The sequence below is a fragment of the Alexandromys fortis genome, unplaced genomic scaffold, assembly GCF_014885135.2.
Source record: "Alexandromys fortis isolate MF-2015 unplaced genomic scaffold, M_Fortis_MF-2015_v1.1 scaffold_7, whole genome shotgun sequence".
NCBI classification, from domain to species: domain Eukaryota; kingdom Metazoa; phylum Chordata; class Mammalia; order Rodentia; family Cricetidae; genus Alexandromys; species Alexandromys fortis.
In genome coordinates this window covers 10,919,292-10,933,679 of record NW_026067920.1, presented here as the reverse complement: position 1 = coordinate 10,933,679, position 14,388 = coordinate 10,919,292, and the positions used below count along the sequence as shown (strand labels likewise).

At 49.2% G+C, this 14,388-nt stretch overlaps 1 protein-coding gene across 6 annotated transcripts in view; it reads left to right on the top strand.

Annotated features, from left to right (window-relative positions):
- Positions 1-14,388, top strand: part of Tns3 (tensin 3) — a 238,813-nt gene that overhangs the window by 150,577 nt on the left and 73,848 nt on the right. The window lies entirely within an intron of this gene.

Below are 14,388 nucleotides of genomic sequence, written 5' to 3'. Positions count from 1 at the left end.
GTGCCGTGTGTGTTTGGCAAGTGATGAAGCCGGCTGGTTTGTCTGTGCCGGTGCAGTCGCTGTCTTTGTGGAGTCCAGCAACCACGGGCGGTCCCTCCCGTGCCACTTCCCTGTCCTCATCACATCGACGCTCAGGGCCTCCGACTTTCTCCTGTGACCTCACCCTCTGAGCACACACACAGTTATCGGCCTTCGCCCTGTATTCCATGCCCTGAGCTGGGGAGCTTTGCACTCCAGTCTCACCTGCGGCCTCCTAGCTTAGTTCTTGCTCTGTTGCTGTTTGTGCTGAGATGTGAGCCTGGGCGTGGCTGCCTCCACACAGCTCCTCTCTCACCCCAGGAGGCTTGCGGCTTCACCTTCTGTGTGAAGTGTGTGCAGGAAACCCTGGTGCTGTAAACGGTTCTCCCATTGTTTCCTGCCAGGGGCTACAGATGGCTTCACAGGGATGTTCAGTCACACCTGCCTGGCTCTCTGCTCTGGCCTCCCTGGGAACACCCTACCTCTCAATGCCAAGAAGAGGTGGGATTTAAAACTTTATTTCTACAAAGTCTGAGGTTGCGTTTCTCATTCCTGCCAAGTCCAGGAAAGAATCCGACTATAATACTAGCTTACTGGGATGTAAAACAGTAGAGAGAGCAAGCTGTGTCCAGTGCAAAGCGGGTGCTCCTTCCTCTTGTGTATCCGCTCGCTGTGCTCTCCCACCCGCGCACGGGCTACTTCCCTCTCTCACGTTTGACTGAAAAATGAAGGAAGACTCGCGCAGCCCTCTCTTCTCTTGGAGGCTTACAAATACCAAGACAGGCCTGCAGTCAACCCATGGCGCTGTGTCCTGCGCGCTCTCTCTCTCTCAGAAATGCTACAAATTGAGGAGGAACAGGAGGGAAAGTTCGTGTGTGGGTGCATTTTAAAGGGAAGGACTTGTAGAAGAAAAACAAAGTTCAGCTGGAGCAGTCTTCATTAAGTCCTCTGTGTAGTCATGTGTCCCTCACCTGGTCTTGCCTAGTCAGAGTGGCACCTCCGTCCCCCTGTGTCCTGCAGCTCTGGACTGGGAGAATCTGCCTACATGTGTGTTCGCTTTCTAAGCGTGTCACCTGATGATTATGGCGGAGCGCTGATTTGGAACAGTTACATTTTCAGGGTCAGTACCTTCTGACTTTATGTAGCTTCTGGATTCCGTGTTGGTATTTTTGGATCCCCCCTCCTACCAAAACCCTCCCTAGTCTCTGCTCCTACCTTTATTTCCTTATAGTCTTCATATTAGGTTTTTGTGGAAATTTTTATTTGAAGTCCTATTTCTAGCTCAGCCTTCAGCAGTTGGAAACGACCATCCGGTGTGCCTTTTTCTGATCGCTGTAAGTGGAAATTGTTTGCTCATTCCTGACTGCCCAGATCCAAATAATCTCACAGAAATTATTAATTTCTGTGTATTAATCACAACACTGTCTGGCTGATATCTCAGGCGTATTACTAGCCAGTCTTACATCTTAAATTAAGCCATTTCTATTATTTATATTTTACCGCGAGGCTCATGGTTTATTACCTCTTGCTTCTTGGGCAGCTAGGCGGCATCTGCCTCCTTCGGCAGCCACATATGGCAACTCTGAATCCACTTACTCTGGCTCTGTTTCTGATCGGATTTCCTGCCTGACTTTACTTTGCTCAGCCAATGGCCAAAACAGCTTTATTCATTAACCAATAAAAGCAACACATATACAGAAGGACCTCCCACATCAGATCACTCCTAGTTGAAATTGTTTTTAAGTTTTCATATACAAGACCTTTGAAATCAAATACACACGGCAACATTTAAACAGTCTTGCCTTTCCCCTGTAGGTCCCAGGACAGAATAAAAGTAATTTCATTCTTGTGGATCTTGTGAAGGGCGGGACATGAGAACAGAAGGAGAGGTCAAGGCAGGGAATGTGTTCTGTACTTGAACTAGGTTGTGTTTTGTTTCGTTTTGTTTTTATATACCAGAAAGCTACTAGGAGAATCAGAGTATCAGCTGGTATAATGACAGCATGTGGTGTTATGTAAAAGGAGTAAACATCCAGGAACCCTTAGACCTCCTTGGTTTACACTGTGACTGGGAAGAGCTTTGGCTACTTTTGTAGATAAAAGGTCTATTTCTACATGGTGTTCCTCTCTCCCTCGGGGGCTGTGCTATGTGGAGAGTGCTCCTCAGTACTCCTTAGATAAAGCAGAGTTCTGAGCCCCCTTCAGATATGAGATATGGCTTCTCTACACTGATGTCCTGGTAGAGTCTCCTCCACCTCCAATGAGACCTAGCATGGAGGCCTTAGTCAGGGCAGGAAACAAGTGGGGACCCTTTTGCTGTGTGAACCAAGGATGAGCGGAACAAGTTAGAAAGATCTGACTGATGTCTAAGTCAGAAGAGAGTGAGTGGTGATAGAGCCAGGCAGGTACCAAGGCTGAGATTAGAAGCTACGGCTTCAGTGATGAAGGCCCCTGAGGGGTAGACCAAAAGCCAGAGGAAGTTGCAGGTCCCAGCAGCGGAAAGCAGGTCCTTTAGACATGGGAGGAAGCCTTGGAAATTCTCTTTTGCTTGTCCCTCCCATCGTTTGGCATGTCCCAGATGGGCTAGACACTGATCTACAGGAAGTTATTTCCACAAGAGTGAAAATGAGCCTGGGTGACAGGTGACATTATGTTCTTTGAAACTTCGTTATGGAAAACTGAAAAAATGAGGAATTGATGGTGGTAACATTCTTAGAAAACCAGAGTATGAAAACTTGGTAATGTTCACTTTTGCCACTGAGCTGACGTTTTACCTGGAACCTGCTACTCTCTGTGACATTAGGCCCAGTGGCTAAACTTTTAGTCACCGTTGGTGGTGTCATATCCACACTGCCTGTGGACTAGGAGCAGGTACCACCACTTTTATAATACTGCTGGGCTCTTGTGTGATGAAGGGAGTATGAGGAAGAGGAGCCGCCCAGCGATGGCTGCTCTGAGTGAGAACAGGGGCTGTGAGGAAACCATCCTCTCAGCACTGGGTTCATTCGCTGTTGTACATAAAAGCTTCTGTCACTCTGCCTACACATCCCAGGACCGGGCCATCCGCGGAGCAAAGGCGGAGAGGTCAGTGTCTGGGGAGCTGATAAAGGAAAGCCCACAAGTCTGTGTGCTCATGAGGCAGGTTTGTTTGGGCTTTGGACACAGTGTGTTTCTCTCCCTTATAGTATTTCAGTGCTTGGTGTTAGAGACAAAGCTGGAGCGGATACTCATGGCCCATGCAGAAGGCTACTGTAATGGCTACTGAGTTGCTCTCAGAACTCAGTGTTTGGAGTGAGTAGCACATTTCATTCTGACAACACCCCAAAGGGTCAGATAGCTCATTGGTGTGTGCTAGAGCAGGCCTGGTCAGATGGCTGTGTGATGCTCCAGCCTTTGATGTGCACTGGACAGACAGCACATGGGTAGAGGCGGGAAATAGAAGAGCGAGCGAGAGAGAGAGAGAGAGAGAGAGGGTGGGTGGGTGGGAGGGAGAGAGAGAGAGAGAGAGAGAGAGAGAGAGAGAGAGAGAGAGAAGGTGCATGCACTCGAGCATGCACACGTATGTTCAGGACAGGGGACTTGAGGTCAGGTAGTTGGCATGGAATAGAGCACCGGGAATGAGCGCCTTTCTTGACCCACGGAGGAAGGAAATGTTTTCTGTTGGAAGCGGCTGACAAGTGGGTGGGAGCCTCGGAGCCAGGAAGGCTTAGAGGCATTGCCAGTGACAGTGAGGGTGTTGAGAGTCAGCATCGTGTGCCAGTGTTGTAAACCCTCAAGGGAGGACCACCTGTGACCTTAGGGGTGCATACACCAGTGTGTATACCATCGAAACCGCAGTGCCCCCGGGTCTGAATGAGTGAGGGAAAGAAGTCCCAGGGGTTCATGCTACCCTTGGTCTGAATGTGGGGCTGGAATTAAATCTGCATTGGCTCTATCTCCACCATCCTGAGGGAAGAATCTGATGTATATAAAACTGTACATGGTGGTGTACATAGAGAAGAGGGGGAGCCATCTGGACCCTCCCAGGCGTGTGGGAAGGAGATGTTGGCCACCATGTTGGAGGAGCTTCACTTTGGTAATAAGTCAAGATTATGTCATCAGTAACATTATGATCAAGCTGAAGTCTAGAGAGTCCAAGCCAGGGACCCAATCAAATGAACACCCCAGGAGGAGAAGCCATGATTTTATCACAGTTACCTGTGATAGGTGAGCTTAGGCCAAAGCTGATCATGGATATGGGCATAGGACTGGTCAGGACCAGGAAAGACCAGGTGACCTTGGCTGGAAAGCAGGGCACCTTGAAGTTGGATGGATGAGTCCTGAATTGGGGCAGTTGTGGAGAGGCACGGACTTGGGTGTAGGGCTGCCTAGGAGAGCTCCAGGGAGACTTGGGTTTGACCAGTGAGTGGAAGGGCATTGCAGTGGGATCTTGAGGCTCAGGGATATGGGATGCAGGGAGGCTAACTCAGGAGAGACAGTCTCGAGAAGACCAGTTGGAGAGGGCAGCCGAAGAATAGGGGCCAAAGGGATCAAAATGCTGGGACTTGGTAGTTCGACTTGGAAGGGTGAGAACTTTCTCCAGAAGATGCTTCTTTGTCATCTAGGTCTAGAACAGTCCTATCACCCCCAAATGGAGCCTTACACATTAACAATCATTTCTGATTCTGCTCTCTCTGGTTCCTGAAAACCATTAGTTCTTTCTCCGGAGTGCCCTATTCTTGGCATTTCACATCAATGGAACCATTCATTCCTCTGTCCCAAGTTTTCAGGGTGCATCTCTGTGTGCTTCATTCCTCCTCATGGCTGATGTTCCATGGTAGGTCACATTGAAGTCATCAGTTCCTATACATTTGGGTTGTCACGGCTCCTATTCAGTTATGGATAATGTTGCTATGAGCATTCTTTTGTATGTGTTGCCGTTAGGATATTATTACCCCTCTAATATGATCACTTACTTTTTATTTCTTCCAATTTTCACATCTTTTATTATCTTTTTGAAGTGCCTACTCCCTTTCTGGAGTCCCAGACAGGACTCACACTAAACCTCCTGCAGGTCTCCTGCGCACTCGCTCACCCACTTTCAGAGATACTTGAGAAGCCCTTTCCAGCCTTTTCTTCCTTGGATCTATGATTTCATGCATAGCATTGCAGCTTCCCGCGGTCAAAGGTCTGGTGCATTTCAAAGCCCTCTGGGCTGCAGAGCTGCCTTCTGGCCAGACTTCAGCAAAACGTCAATGGGCCATGTTGTTTCATGAGAAGCTAATGCTAACAGCCTGAGCAGGCGCATGTAATCAAAACCCACCAGTGGGGAGTGTATGGAAACCGAGAGCACTGGGGCACACCTGCCTGGTGGCCACAGCAGCGGACAAGCAGGACTAGAGGCCAAGTGGACGCTGGTGGGTGAAGACTTGGAGCAGTTCATTTATATTGTTGACATCAGCACCCTCTGACACGACAGAAAGAGGGTGAACCCGAGCCCTAAATCATCTCAGTCTCACCATGAGAAAAAAGTCCCCTGCTGGTATAAACGATTTTTTTTTTTGATTCTCTTTGTTATTGGTGTCCTAACTCTTGTTTTTTCTTTACGGGTTTGGGACCTGAAGATTTATGTTCAAGGTTCTTGTGCCACAGAAGACTTGGCCCAGCAGTAGCTGAACATAGTTAGCTCTGACTCAGGGAGGCCACAAATGCTCTAAAGGGACATAGGCATTCGTTTTAGTCCCCGAGCTAGGTTATTCAAACATCTTTTTTTCCTTTTGATGTGGATTCTTTGAAGGGAAAGCAGGCTGGGGTTAGTAAGTCCTGGCCTTTATTGCAGTGCCCTTGCTTGCAGAATGGGAACAATGATGTTGCTTCCCTTGCTGGGAAGATGTGTTACCCAATACCCTCTCCTGAATTCCACATTTAACAGAGCTTCTTGCACAAGAACTGCATTATGTCCTATCGTGGAGGAGATCCTTTCTCCCAAGGGTGAGCCGAGTTTATCTTGAGATCTTGTAAGCTGTGTGTGCTTCTGTTGAAGTCTCTGGTGATTTATTGATGATAAATCTTGCCCTCTGCCTGTACTCAGAGCCCAGGCATGTCTCCCTTCCTTGCTGAATGGTTGAAGACATTTGTAAGGGCTCTCATTGAGAAGGGGAACCTTGTAGATTTGGAAGGGCTCCCCTTGTTAGTTGTGGTGTCTCTATTTTCTGTTTAGAACAGAGGCACGTGGTTGTGCCGTGACTGACTTCAGCCAGAGTGGGAGGGCATTGGCTGAAGCCCACCTAAGTTGAATATAATGCGGCCTGGAATGGAAAAGGATCTCCTATAGAAACCACAAAGGTACGCTGTGCCACAGTAAATGCTGGCATTATTTTCTGCCACACGAGCACCGAGGGCAAGCAGTGCCAGCAAGGGGGATGTCCCGCAGAGGTTTTCTATCTGGATCCTTTAAAGAGAGCAAAGAGAAGAATAACTTGTTTGTAAAATGTACCGGAGCTGGCCGCTGAGCAGAGTGAGGGCTTCTGGCCCCGCCCTTCAGCCTGTAGAGTTCAAATTTCACTCAACCTGATTGCAGTAAACTCCGCCCTCGTGTTTACATTGCTTGGCCCCTCTTGGACAAAATCAAAGTCCCCCGCAGCCAAGGAGATTTTTACTTTCTGTACTCTCTGGAGTGGGAGGCGAGGTGCCCGGGAAGGAGGCGGTCCCCGGGATGCTGCTGAAGGCATTCTTTCCCAGAACTGGCCTGGCTCTCTGTCGTGGACAAGCTGTTGAGCGGGTAGAGGGAAGGTAAGCACCGAGTGTGTGCCTGCGCCCTTCCGCTTGTGGCTTTTGCGAGGCTCCAGGTGCCTCAAATCCAGCCTTGTGTTCTCCGAGACTTGCCAGCTCACTTCTGGAGGGGGAGATGATGCTGGCCAGAGCTGCGGGATTGTGTAGTGGAATGGGGGAGAGGATCTGAAGTCCCTTGACATATCCAGCAGGACTGGTCTAGGAATGCCTTTATCTGCTTGCTATCCAGAGGAGTCTGTCATACCTGTTTCTTTGAGGGAAACATTCAGAGTGGCCTGAGGTGGAAGGTCTGTTTTGAAGTGTATGTTTAGCTCTTTTGACCAGCTCTGTGGCTGGTCTGCCCAGGTGCCTCTCCTGAGGCTCTGAGGTGTTTTTTTTTTTTTTGGCCTGAATCTATTTCCTGTTTAAAATGTCTTCAGAAAGCTGGGTCACAAGGTATCAGGATGGGTGCTGCAACTCTGCGGCCAGCATTTGTGGGTTGAGGGATGTGTTTTGGATATGCAGCTGGGGGGGGGGGCACCCAGTCCCATTTTGGACCTGCCATCACGGACCCCTGGGATTCACAGCCCTCCTTTACTGCCACATTTTGGTGCCTTGCCCAGGAAAAGTCAGGCGCCTTAGATTCCGGGTGGTGGCTTCCTGCTGGCCAGGTATGCTGGTGTGGGACTCTTCCTGCCTTCACCTCCGTTCCTTTCCTTGCTGATTTATATTTGTCCAAGATTGTCCAGCCTGCCTGGTTGTCTCCAGTGAAAACCGTTGGCTGCCGGTGTCCTGTTGCTGACACCTGTTGGTGTCCCCTGCCCCTGGCTTTCACACCTTCCCATTTAGAAGCTTGGTTTGTGTTTGGAGTTTCAGAAAATGAGCATCATGGTGTAGCAAATTATTTCTGGGATTCTGCCTGTGGTGAGAAATTGGACACTGCCTTCTACAATACAAAAGTTTGCTTTCTTCTTCTTTTTATTTTTTTGGTTTTTCGAGACAGTGTTTCTCTGTGTCCTGGAACCTGTCCTGGAACTAGCTCTTGTAGACCAGGCTGGCCTCGAACTCACAGAGACCCGCCTGCCTCTGCCTTCTGAGTGCCACCACAGCCTGGCATTTTTTTTTTAAAAAAGAGAAAAGGTATTTCATCCTCCCAACAATAAATTCATGCAGTCGAGTAGAGGTGATACTTTATAAGACACTCGCACAGAGTAATTTTTTACTCCTTGCTTGCTCCGTGATAGAAAATAATTCAGTACAAGCCAAGAAATAATTAATTAGTACAGAGGCAGGACCCTAGTATAGAAGTCAAAGCCAAGCTGGTTCTAACAAGAGGTCAGTGGCGCTCTCTTTACAGATGTATACATGGAAAAAACAAATTCTGACTTGTGCATGCGTGACTAGCAAGGTGACACCGTGTCCGGGTTTAGCATCTTTAATGGTGGAAGATTGATCTTCTTTTACCTGAGCCCCCACCAGACCCTAAGAAAGCAGGGTGCCTTTAGGTCATGATCAGAGCTGCCAGCACTCACCTTGTACTCACCTTGTACTCTGGCACAGCCTTGGTTTCGGGCCAGCTGACTTGGTGATAGGCTCTCTCATGCCCAGACATTGAACCCTGATACCCCATCAGTGCCAGTCCTGCCGGCAGTATACATGCTTCTGCACAGCTGCTCCCATCTATCAGCCGGGCTGCGCGTTGGGAAACTCCTGGGTCCGTTTATTGCACATGCTGTAGCTCGGCTGTCAGCTGACTTGGCAAGTCAAGAAGAAATGTCTGGAACTCAAAGGAGGAAGGGTCAGGTGATACAGTCAGGGCTCCTAAACATTTATCCTAAGAGCCACTGGGTTATTCTGGCCCTGCCCCTGGGAAGCCAGATGTGGTCTGTATCTCTCATGACCTCACAGAGTGAGCAGAGAGAATCTGGGATTCCTTGGGGGCAGTTGCTAGCCTCACAGGACACAGTACTTTGAAGTGCTCAGGGCACAATGACTGTCCAGTCATTTTGTTCCTATGATTTTTGCCACCCAGGAGAAAACTGTTTGACCAAAATGTGTATCTATAAAGGTCACAGGTCATCTTGGCTAGAAAGCCACTGGAGTGGGGGGGTGGGATGATTAGAATCGGGTCACTGACTTAAAGAGCTGTTTGATAAATTACAAAGTGAATCCTTGCTCCTTTTAAAGGATTATGTGTATGTACATGTGTATTGCATGTGTGTATGTATACAATGTGTGTGTAGTGCCCCCCAGAAGCCAGAAAAGGGTGTTGGAGCCCCTGACACTGGAGTTAACGGACAGTTGTGTGCTGCCACATAGGAGCTGGGAACTGAGCCCTGATCTTCTGCAACATTAGCAGTTGCATGAATCCCTGAGCCATCTCTTCAGCCGCTTAATCTGTGGCTTCATAGATGCATCTTAAGAAGCAATTCATCAGTGTAGTTCCCAGTGTGGGCTTTTTCTTTAGATGCTCTGGAGTACTCTGCTCACCTTGCTCAGGGCCCTGGAGGGGAGGGGACACAGAAGTGACATCTTCCACGAGTTTGGGTTGTCCTCCAGGGCTGATGTGCAGCATACCCTCATGGTGTTGACTCTGAGGCTGCCACCCAGTGCCTCTTTCTAGGTCACTGCCTTACACAGAAGGAAAACGAGGCACAGAGAAATCGAGCGATTCACCTGAAGTCACAAAGCCATGACTAATCAGAATGATTACTGCAGGAAATGAAGTAGGGAGTTAAAGTACACACATATTTCTTCAGTGAAACCCCACAAAGAAGCTCTGTGCCATAAGGGTTGCGCAGGGCCCATGCTGGCTACCCCAGCAATGAGATCCTACTCTTTTCAGGGATATGGACAGACAGAAAGGGTCGTGCTTGGTACCCCAGCAATGGCATTCTACCCTTTCAGAGATACGGGAAGGATCATGATGGCCACTCCAGCAATATTTTACCCTTTCACCCGGGGAACAAAGGAGAAGAGGGATGGAATGGAACAGGAGGGTTAGAAGAGGAAAAGAAGCCAGAGAGCAAGGGGGGGGGCATTGCCCTGAGTCTCGTTTCCGCTTCCGTCTGCCTCTGCCCATGGCGGTCTTCAAGTGTGAGGAGCATTCTACAGCTAATACCAGTCAGGGTGGAATTCCTCATGGGCCAGAACATCTCCATGCCCATCTGCAGCCTGTCCTCCTCTTCCCTGGCCACACTGACCCGTATCCTAGTATTGCATCCCCACAGTGTTACTCTGCTTGAGTCCCACAATTAAAGCCTTTGAGCCTGACTCTGCTCACTCCTGTGTAGTTTTCAGAGGCCCAGCCAGCAGGCTGCCAATGAGCAGTCTTTTCTCCTTGTTGTTGTTGTTGTTGTTGTTGTTGTTGTTGTTGTTGTTGTTGTTCTTCTTCTTCTTCTTCTTCTTCTTCTTCTTCTTCTTCTTCTTCCTCTTCTTCCTCTTCCTCCTCCTCCTCCTCCTCCTCCTCCTCCTCCTCCTCCTCCTCCTCCTCTTCCTCTCCTTTTCTTCCTCCCCCCTTCCTAGGAGGGCCGTTGCTCCCAGGGTTTCTTGGTGAGGACCCATGGCTGCCTCCACTTCTCTCACTATTTGGATGTTGAGTTGATTCAGTAGCCTCGAGTGAGCCACTTAGGACAGCCTGGAGACACGGCTGGGCAATAGCCATGTGCAGAAGCTGCCTGTGCCTTTACGATCCAGGGAGGCCTCCCAATGATAGTGGGGAACCGAGGAGCCTAAGCCAGGAACAGAACTCAGGCTGATTAACTGTAAGAGCAGAAAGACACCTACAGCTTCAGCTCAGGCAGTGGACACTAAACTGATCATGAGCACAGATGCATTGACAATACTGAGTTCTGGCCTGGCTTGATGAGCAGTCTCAAGAATTAGGGAGGAAACCCCAGCATGTTGAGTGGTCTCCAGGGACCGAGGGTGTAGGAGTGTGAATGTAGCATAGTTTGGTACTTTATCTGTGGAAGCTAAAGAAAACATTCCTTTCCAAAATTAAATTGCTGATTTTGTGTTTAGTTGGGGTTGGAATGCAGTCTGAAGGAAACAGGAGGCCCAGCTTTCCTAGTAGATGGTGGGTCTTAACTCTGATGCTGTATTGAGTTAGCCTTTATTTTTTCCTTTCCTTTCTTGTATATATATATATTTTTAATTTTCATGTATATGTGTGCACCATATGCAAGTGTGCCTGGTGTCTAAGCAGGCCCTAAGAGTTCCAGTGGGTGTGAGCTACCTTGTGGACCATTCTGCTCAGGAACACCAGGCCATCTCTTCATTAGTTCAGCTGCCCCATGCGTCTGTTTCCATCTGTAAAGTGGGCTTCACATTTCAGGATAGTGAATGCTTGGTGATTTAGTCATTGTCCTGGATCAGAGGGACAGCAGTTGCAGGAGAGGGATGGTGGGAATTTCTGTAGCCCCTGGTTCAGCTAGAGCAGCCCTACACTTTTCCCTCCATAGATCCTTCCACATGCCCACCTCCTGTCTATCTCTGATTCTCCCTGAACCCAAGGGCTGAGTCGTTCTGAGCTCTGGGCATTGCAGTGATCTCTACGTTTCGTTTATAACAGGAAGTCAGTGCATGCTTAGTATACACACACACACACACTCACACATGCATGCATGTGTGCGCACACAGTGGCTGGGGGCAGGGCATGGGTTCTCTATCGAAGATACATTTGGCTTTTTTGAAGTTATTTTTTGAGCAAATCTGTTACAAAACCACAACATGGGACCAGTGAAGTCAGGGCACAGAGGAAATAGAGAGTCCAGACAGCTTCCTAGACATGTGAGGCTTCTGTTTCCTTGGTGTCAGTCAGCTTTCTACTGGAGGTGGGACCAGTGGGCGGGGTGAGTATCTAGGTTCTTGACATTGAGCCTTCTGAAGTCTGGAGCCAACATCTCTCTTCTCACCGGATTCCTCACATATGCGTGAGCACAGGTATGCACTTTCCAGTGATCTTTTTAAAAGGTGATTTTTATTCTTTAATTACGTGTGGGCATTCATGTCTGCATGCATGTGTGCGCATATGAGTGCAGGCACCTGCACAGACCGTAGGTCCGTATCCCCTGGAGTTGGTGTTCCAGGCTGGTGTGAGCTGCCTGATGCGTGAGTGCCGGGAACTGTACTCAGTTCTGCTTGTTCTTAGCTGCTGTTTTATCTCTCCACCTGCTTCATCTTGTTGTTGTTTTTGTTGGTGGTCTTTCTCATGTGAAATACTTTGTGGATGCCTCTCCCTGTTTGTGGGAAAGCCACATTTTACAGGTAGGCGTGGTGGCTCAGGCCTGTCATCCCAGCTCTGTGGGGTGTTGAGGCAATAACTGTAAATTCAACGGCTGCATAACATGCAGGATAGGTTTAAGGCCGATCTGGGCAATCTAGTCAGATGCTATCTCAAAATGAAAAGAGAAAATTGGCTGGGATAGAGGACTTTGGTAGAATAATTGCAATGGGTCTAAGGCCCTAGAATCAAACTCTGTTATCGCAGAGATGGGAGTTCGGTTCCTAGCATGTTGGCCGTGGCTCTCTACCTCCTGGAACTCCAGCTCCAAAGGATCTGATGTCCTGTGCTGACCTCTGCGACCCCTGTACTCATGCAAACCCCCACACTCCCATACACACGTGATTAAAATTTCTAAAAAGTCAAATTAAAAAAATTCTGTTACTAATAAAAATAACAACAAGATGATTCATGGCTGTCAGCCAGAGAAATAGCCCCCACTCTTTACCATTTTCTAGGTCTTCTGTGTGCTGTTCGTGTGTTTTCATAGGAGCAGCTAGAGGATTGACTCTAGAATTTTTGAAGGTACTTTTTGGGCTGCCTTCTGGTTTAAACTAGATAATGAGAAGAGTATTTTTACAGTTCATTCTTGCATTCCCTTCCCCCTTTTTTAAGCATTGGTACCATTTAATTAAGATTTATGAAAAACTCATGCTTCAGACCTTATGGAAGCTGCAAATGAACTGTCTTAGCAGCCTGCACTCTGCCCTCGAGATGAGCAGACTCCTACCCTTAGCTCTGTGTCCCAGTGATCTGTGCTCCAGCTGCCTGCCTAGTGCAGGGAACTGGAGTAGCAGTCTTCTGGCATTCTGCCTAGTGTGTGTGTGCGCGCGTGCGCGCGTCCGTGTGTGGAAGGGCGGGAGGGGGGGCGATGAGGCAGTGTCTCTGTAATCCTCGTGGAGTAGAAGCTTCTCATCAGTGCCTTTCTCACACTGAGCCGAGCAGAAGGAAGCACACTGGGTCTTCTGCAGTTGAGTTTCCTGCCGTGGAACACTCTGATGACAGATGGAGCTGATGCTTGCTTGGGGCCCATAGAGATGCTCCGCTGTGCGCCATTAGCGCTCAGGTCAGCCTTCATGCAGAATCCCGTTTACCTTTTGTGTGGGAATTGGAAGATCACAGTAAACTCCGTGATTGGTAGAGCTGTGGGCTTGATGTTTTCAGGGGCCGTTCTTTTACACAGCCTTAGTGATTCTGCCCATGGCTGCCTGGTGATCTTTGTAACAGTGACATTTAGGATCACCTTTCCAGGCATTTTTGTCTGGTGTTCACAGAGCTGGGTACAGCATGTACTTTCAGGTTCTTTGTGTCTGAAACCTGGCCCAGTGCTGCTTGCTCAGGTAGGAACACCAATGGAACCTCAAGTAGGTACACTCATGACCTTGGCTGTGCAGGTAGGTGGTGTGGAACTGCAGGTGCACCCAGGCCCTGGAGCCTCGGTTCTGGGCGCCTCCCACTCCCGACAGCTGCCTAATCTTATTTACTCTCCTGGAGCCTCTCATCTTCCTAAACAAGCAATAACAACATGAAGGTCCATAACTCCACACCCCCGTCCACCGTATGTGCGTGTCTGCACCTGCCTTCTCTCTGAACTTGTTCTCTTTACAGCTTGTCTGTATGATTCCTACCCCCAGAGCTCCCCTCCCCCGAGTTCTACGTTAAGATGTGGTTGGGCTTTTCCAGGCTAGACTGCACATCCATGTTCTCTATCCCTGTCCTCTCGTCTCTGTATGCTTGCCCTACGGTGCAGTTAACTTGAGAAGGGAGCCCAAGCTAAGCATGTTCTCGGAGCTATGTCCTCAGGGCTGTGTGAGCATTTGGTACAGCACCCCCATACCCTTCAGCCCCATTCCCAGTGAGTCAGCCCATCCCCCAAAACGGCAGCAGCTGCTGAGTGTGACTATGTGTCCAGCTGTACCCGGGGGCCATGAGACACATGCCCAGGGCTAATCTCTCCTGACCTGCTGCATGAATAGGCTCAGTAGCCCCCAGAAAGGCGGATGGTGGCTCAAGTCTTGAATTCTAGGTGCCTAAACAGCTTAGGATTCCAGCCACCCGCAGCTCCCCTGCTGTGGAATGCCCATGATTCCACAGTGCTGAGAGTCCGGCAACGCTGGGGAGGCTTACCAGGGAGATGTGCTGACTGCGAACTGCCGCTTATTTTAGGAAGCTCTTGCTATGACACGCCCTGTGTGGCCAAGGCAATTATAGCTGCCAGTCAGCAGATCGTGGCTCGCGAGTCTCCACGTCCAGCCGCCAGGGCCCTAATTAATAACAGGAGCAGGCATTCAGCTCTTCCTGCCCACACGTTTGCATGACTTCCTGTGTGTAGTGCC